A 7,159-nucleotide genomic window follows, 5' to 3' on the forward strand; every position below is an offset into this window, starting at 1 on the left:
TTTCTATAGCAATTCCTATCTCTGAGATAAAAGACAGAGAAGCCATGTGTTTACTACAGACTGGCTGACCAGAGTCAATCAGCCAGCATACATTTATTTGCTCTTGTTGTCCTCAGATAATTCAAATTACATCTGTGATCTCTTACAGAATGGGGAAAAAGAAATGAGAGCATGGGGCAGTGCGTGGAAAGGTGTACAGTGAAGAACCCAGACAGAGAGAAAAGGGAAACTTAGAAGTAGTGCAAGAAAAAAGTATGTTCAAGACAATTCAAGAGGAGGATGTTGCTCTCAAAGTCCAGACGACCTGATTTTACATAGCTAGATTAAGTGGATTACTTGAGCTATTTTAATTTCTTTTTTTTTGTTGTTTTTTATTCTCTTCTGAATAATCTATGGGAGGCCTATTACACTGAGGGGTCTCCTCAGCTCCCTCTGGGAGGAGAGTTATTGCCAGCTACATAAAGCTGAGAGAGAAGATGAGAAAATAAAATCATATGGATGTACAGACAGTAGGAGGAGGAAGGAGAAAACAAAGGTGATATCATAGCAGAGAGATCAGATAAAAAATAATAATGATAGGAACCCATATAGATGTTCAGGACTTCCTGGACCCAGGTACGATAAGTGAGCCACAGAGAGCTTTGGCAGTGAGTCTGAGAGTTCCAGACCATCTTGGATCTGCAGCACTGTTGCAGACTAACTTTATAGTGGGTACACACAGGTGTGTGTGACTTTAAACTCATGGAACATGATCCAAACAAATGATCTCTTCATTCACAATGTTCAGAGAATTTGCAGGCCTCCAGTGGCTCCCACAGAATTACGGTTCTCACCAAATTATACGGTAAGAACCACTATATGGAGACACCAAATTCTTCTTTCCATTTTCTTGTGAAAAGGAGTCTCCAGAAACTCATATGCCTGCTGTTCTAAGGAAGCCTGCAGAAACCTTAAGAAGGAGCACAACTGATAGAGATAATAGAAGGGTGAAGAATGAGTGAAGGAACTTCACCTGCTGGAAATCAGTATCTCCTCACAGTTAGTGATGGCAGTTACTGTGATCAGAAGAGGTGATGGTGGAGTAGAAAGAGCAGCAATAACATCTGTATTATCTAAATACCTACAAGTAGTGCACTGACACATACCTAAAGGATCAGAAAAAAGAGCGACCAGAAAGAGGAATTAAAAAGGAGAATGCTGGACTATCATAGTATTTCCCAGTTGTATCCAATTCCACCTGGTTTATAAGACCTATTCCTTGTCAAATTCAATGTTATTGGTTTTTTTGCAAATAAATCACTGCCTGGGTCCAATTTTACAACCAACCATGCCAGGTGTAATGCAATTGATGAATTCTCAAAAGGTGCAAAACCAAAGTAGACAGCTCTACCACAGCCCTGTTCTGTACTTTAAAGACCAGTAGGGTGAGGATAGATAAGGTCAAACTATGTTGCCATTTCCAGTAATCTGGAAATACAGTCTGGCACAAAGTTAAAGAGCTCTAATTTGCAGCGGTATACAGTCAGGGGGAAAAAAGGGGAAGGAGAGAGGAAATGTTCTGTGAGCCAGTTATGCTTTTTACTCACTAGTTATCCCATTTCTTGCTGGCACAGTTAACAGTTTGGTCTGGTGAGAAATTAGTTTTTGCATTGCCCTTTAAAAGATGTGGTGTGAAAGCAATTTATGAGCCATGAGTATTAGTGTTCATATTTGTGTGGGTCTGTTGAGTTTTAATCAATCAGCCTTGTTTCAGAAGACTTTAATTTTGCTCTCATTAAGTATGTGTGAGTTTTGTGTGTGTGCAGGCGCATATATTTATCCCTGTCAGCATTCACAAAATTACATGCCCTTAGTTAACATATTTTACAGTACTACAAATTCTCATGAATATCACTTATCACAAAGGATAAGTTCATCAAATAGAGTGGAATAGAAACTTTTCTCATTTTCAAACAACTTGCCTCTGTTAAATACATAGGCATTTACCATGTTTTTTATTATGCTTGCAAAGTATAACTGGTTCACTTACCAGTTCCCCTGTATTTCCAGAGTCCCTGAAAAAACCACTGTCCAGAATTTCAGGCATTAAAATGCCTCTGAAAGCTATATAGAGCTGCAAAACTCTAATATTTTTCAAGTTGTTCTGATGCAATGACTTTACTCCAGTAGATGATAGCAGTCAGTGTGAAGGTTTTAGGTAAATATATAATCCCAGAAAAATATGAAGGGCAGTAAAGCAAATGCTATGGTTTCACATTTTTAACCTGATCAAATTGAAAATGCCCTCTGTCATGTCCTAACCCACTAAAACTTATATAACTTGTTTCACTAGAAAGCACAAAACCTCAAGCAACTCTTCTGTCCTGTTCTTTCTTCTGTACCCTTTGTAACCTTTAGTCCTTTCATTCTTACTTTGAGCTACAAGGGTATAAAACCTGTAATTAACAACTTCTTTATTGCCTCTGCAATAGTAATTACCATGTATAGCCTTGAGGTACTAAGAATAAAAAATAATTTTCCTCCCCTTACCCCTTGTATTTAAGTAGCATTCTACAGTTATTATTAGGGTCTTACCAAAACTTCACCTTTTGCAAGAACCTTGTGATAAAAGTGCAGTCCCCACACAGTGACCTCTGCATGCAGCAATCAATACTTATGCTGTAATATTTCCCCTTCTTGCTGTTTCAGAGCAGCCTTTTAAAAAAAAAAACAGGCTGGGAAGAGATTAGATTATCAATTATCATGAAACTGTCTGCAACTTCAAAGGGCTGCAGAGCAAGGGAAACCATAGTTTATCAGGACTGTAAGCGTCCTGCAATTATCTCTCATGTCACCCAGATGTAGAGCAGTAGTTGGGGGAATAACTTGGGTCTGTGGTGAGAGACTGGGTTGGTGGAAAAATATAAAAGCAGCATTTTCTTTGGAACATGAATCATTGGGTTTGGGTCAGATATTGACAATAAGTAGGCTCTTGAATGTGTTAACTACAAGCAGCTCGATCCAATATACTCATGTATCTATGCAGCGTGAGCATTTTATCAATAAGCAGACATGGGACACTTTCTTTTTCCCTGAAACTCCAATTTTTACGTAGGTCAACAGATTGTTAATAGTGTGTCAAAGAATGATGCATTGATAGTCAGTAAAACTGCAAGATGTTTGTTCTCAGTCATTCCCACAAGTATTAAGCCTATGGGTTTGCACAGGAAAACAGCTTCACCAGTCAAGTAAAACACAGAAGTTTGAAAGCAAAACTCCAGCTACTGACATCACTTCCTGACACAATATGGCATTTTTGTTTGGTCTTGTTTTCCAGTGGGATTCAGGAGGCTCCCATTTGACCTGTGATATCTTAAGCCCAGGAACAATGGAAAATTAATGTAATGTTTATTAATACATAGAAAAAGCCTCTGGCTATGCAGAGCACCAAATCAAAACAATTAAAGTAGCATGTAGTCACAAGTCTGGTTAATGTGCAACTTTCTGTGTCAGGATATGATATACTGAATGAAAATAAGTTCATAAAGGAATTTTACTTAGTTATGTTCCAACTAGCTATCCCTTTATTCCTCAGAATACTTAAGCCAAATGTTTACCCTTGACCATGACCCCACAAGGATAAAAAAAGTATGATTAACAAAGCTAGACAATGTTATTAAGCATAAACAGGACAGTTCCTTTAAATATGTGTAACAAAGATGAGGAAGTGTAATACTAATGAGTTCAACTTACACAACATGCAAGGATCTCAATGCACTCCAGAGCAAAAGAGATAATAACATGAAGTTTATATATAATGGGTCGTGCTGTACCACAGACATGTGGTAACTGGTCCTACCTCCAAAAATGTGCACAGGTGAAGAAAAACAGAAGAGAGAGCCAACCAGTTTGACATAGTAGAAGAGAGTTAGTAATGTTGGGAGCATTATGTTCTGCTTTCCCTTTCGTTTCTTCCCAGTTGTTTCTCAACAATATGGCATTGGGTTGTTGTTATTGACATTTTTTCAGGATCCAAGAGACTGGATAACTCCTAAGCTTAAACCAAACATCTATGTTTATGATTTCCTCATGCTTTTAGACAAGAAACCCATAATGGCGGAAAGACCTAAACTTGGCTGAGCCAGGAAGATTAAGACATTATTAACTATGTTCTGAGTGGAACACCTGGACCCCTTTGACCTTTTTATTTCTTAGTAATAAGCAGGCCATGTACGAAAGATAGTGACATTTTATGTTTTAAGCAAAAGTTCTCAGGAGCACATCTGATGAAGAACTAGAATTTAGTTCCTCTCACAAGAAACTAAAATGGAAAAGTAAAACCATTCACAATGTATGTGTTATTTCTATCTCAAGGTGGCTGTTAGCCAGGCAATGTAGATTCCTGATTGCCCTCTGAGAACCTGCTGGGCACAAAGCACAATATTTCAAATAAATAGTAAATGCAGAGACTATGCCCCAGTGCTTGCTAGGGTACATGGTAGCTATCCCAATAAAGGTCTCTGATGGTCTGTTTAAATACCTAGAGTTCAAAGGGTTGAAAACTGGGAGAAAAAAAGGGAATCAAATTAATTTTTTTGTGGATAATTTCATGGTTCATCTTTGCACAGCTGTCATCTTGCCACTTTCTGGGTTTTAACCTACTTTTCTCCAAATAAAGTGGCTGTAGCTGAAAGCTAATCCACTCATTTCTCATACAAGTATAGGGATAAGTCTAAACCTTGTATATGCTGAGAGTCTACTCTCCTGAGTTGGTCTACATTTGGTCTTGTCTAAATATATTAGTGGCAAGAAAAGATATTACAACTTTGACCACTGCATGGATGTTGAAAAATTGCAGGATAATATTTGGTGTGAGCTACTGTGAATAGGATTGGACTTCCTGTGTTGCTCATTCTTCTTTAGATGTCATGTGTTCATGTGCAGTGTAGGGTGTTACTATTAAAAAAAAAAGCTTTTCCTTCTGTCTGGAAATGTGTTTTTCCCCCATCTGACACTGATACAACCTGAAATTTATTTCCTTTGCTGGTAGCTGAGAAAGAAAACATTCTGAAACATATGCTACCTTTAGAGTCAATATGTAGAGAACTGTTTTGCCTTAGTCAGAGATAACTCTAACTTATTTACAGGTATCCTACTTTTTATAGTTAAAAAAAAAAAAAAAGGCTTAAGAAATACTAAAATTTTAAACTTTCACAAATTTATATGACTTTGTGTCTAATCTTCAGTGATGTAGTAGTGTCAGATGAAAAAGTTTCCGGGGGGGAAGAAAAAGTGCAGGTAATCAGTTTAACCCACTTAGGAATTAACTTGAGCACCTTATGGTCACATTTAGCTCTGAAGATTGTAAATTTTCTTTTGCCAGTGTTAACAGCAAATACAAAACTATTTCATGTGTATTTCAGACAAGAAAGGTGGAAGATATGGTAAATATCTTTGTAAAATACGGTATATCATGCCTGTTGTAGAAATGCAGGTTGGCCTTAACTCAGTCAGGCTTCCTTTTTCTGCAAGTTTTGCAGAAGGAAGATCCTTTCTAGAGGAAACACATGTGCATTCTTGTAACAAAATTAAATGTTATTTAACACCTTCAGCATTTCAGACAGTCAAGGACATGAGCGAGTTCCTTTGTCATTTAAAACTGACCATTTTCATGTGCTTTTCCCCCTACTTTTTTCCTCAGAAGGCAGTTAAAGAGGTGGGAAAGGACACTCTGTAATCTCTAGGCAAGTCTTGTTCATGTTCTGAGCTGAACAGAGCCTCCACAACTGCTTAATTAGTCTTTAAATGAATATCAATTAATTTAAATTAATATCTGCACTTCTGGGGCAAATCTTGCAATCAATACCATGTACCTGTCTCTAACTGTGAAACAATCTCAGAGACGTAAACTGGACTCTTCTCGGTTGAAACTGTATCAGAAGCTGTACTTCCACATCTAGGGCACATCAGAGTTATTCTGAAAGAATTGTCCCCTCAATGCACATGGCGTTGCACATGGGTGCCAGGTGCTCAGCATCAGCTGTTTCCTTCAATTAACCCCTCTGTGCTGCACTACTTGCCAAGACAGAAACTGTCATCTTTTGCCAGCTTCCTAACACACTAGGTGCAGGAGCGATGACCAGTCGGCCAGTGTTGTATAGCTTGTGCTGCACGTACTCATCTAAGCATAGGGACAATTAAATATAACATTTGACATAAACAACATCCCCATGGACCAAGGACACCTTAATAACCAAACTTTTATTTATGTAACTGGAGGGTTATATAAATCAGTAGGCTTTGAGGGTAAAGGCATTTGTTTGCCAAACCTCTGTCTTGTGTCTGGCTCAGGGAGGCCCTGATCCATGACCTAACCTCTAGGCATAATTAAAACAATAAAAAGAACTTGCCTGGCCACTGGTCAAATAGGAGAGAAAGATAGCTCCAGCCCTGCAGAACATACATCTCCTGGTAATAATGGGACTGGTCTTTCACATGCAAACAGAAAGCTTAGATTTGTTTAGATATCAGGAAACAAACTGAGTATCTACATACACACATTTCCCCTCATTAAACTAATGCATGATCTGAACTCTTGGCAAAGAAATGATTCTTTAGCGAGAAGTTTACTGAATTTGAAAAGCCAAGACATAAACAAGAAAATGCATTCGATATGTTCAACAAACAGTACAGAAAAAGATTTAAAATATAAGTAAATTTGGGCCAGCAGGTAGAAGCAGCCACCACTTCATTAAAGTGGAGGTAGGGTTTACACCTGATGAAGAACACATTTTTAAAGTATCTTTTAAAGTACCTGCCTTGGTACCTTCCTTGTCTGTCACATGTAACCAAGCCAACGGGCCTGTGCAAATGCAGTGTTTGTGTGGTCAGCACAAACATGAATCTGCTCTCTGCAAGTTGCAACCCTATATACAAGTGTATGATACTCTTGGTGCCCCAGATATTTGATCATTTGAACTAAGAAACCCTTAATTTTTTACCCTTTGGATAATTTCCTGGCTGAGATGGCTCAAGCTTCTTCTGAACCGCTATGATACACAACAAAAAATTCAGCATCAAGTTGGTGCTAAGTTCTCACCTGCCTGTGCAGTCAATGGATGAGCTGCTAATGTGAGTCATGCCAATTTTCAACTGAGAAAGAAAACAGAGATTGAGTTAA

The sequence above is a fragment of the Prinia subflava genome, chromosome 1 (assembly GCF_021018805.1).
Source record: "Prinia subflava isolate CZ2003 ecotype Zambia chromosome 1, Cam_Psub_1.2, whole genome shotgun sequence".
Taxonomy (NCBI): Eukaryota; Metazoa; Chordata; class Aves; order Passeriformes; family Cisticolidae; genus Prinia; species Prinia subflava.